A 602-nucleotide genomic window follows, 5' to 3' on the forward strand; every position below is an offset into this window, starting at 1 on the left:
TTTGTTTTTAACTCCTTCTCATCAGAATTAACCAGAAGGCCTAAGGAGGCTCTGATTTTTTTTTTTTTTTTCCCTGTCTACAAACCTCTGAGCATATAACCACTCCCAAATGTTTCTTCTCCCCTCTCGTTACTAAGGGCTCCCTGTGGCTGCTCCATCTTGGACCATCTCTGATAGCACCCCCCCATCACCCTGTCCTAGTCAGGAGACTTAAGGGGTCCTGGAAATTCCTGCTTCTGACTACCTTCACAGGCTGAGGAAGGGGACATAGTCTACCATCCTGAGAATGAAAATATAAATTGATATCTCAGCAAATGCATGTACAAGTCCTGTGTGCTTCATACTCCTCAAACAAAGTAAGCAGACGAGTTCAGCCTGAGTTTATTTTATTTCTAAAATAGAGTTCACATTAGTTCTTTGTTCTTACTTTTCATAAGAGATCTCTTTCTGGGGCTGGTGAGATGGCTCAGTGGTCTAAAGCACCTACTTAGAACAAGCTAAGCTAAGCAAAGCACAGGGACCACAGTTCAATCCCCCAGCACCACATGCCAGCCAGCCCCGCCCCCTGGTAGGCTGAGCTGGCCACACACACACAAAATAAA

The sequence above is a fragment of the Octodon degus genome, unplaced genomic scaffold (genome assembly GCF_000260255.1).
Source record: "Octodon degus isolate 3935 unplaced genomic scaffold, OctDeg1.0 scaffold00092, whole genome shotgun sequence".
Classification (NCBI taxonomy): Eukaryota; Metazoa; Chordata; class Mammalia; order Rodentia; family Octodontidae; genus Octodon; species Octodon degus.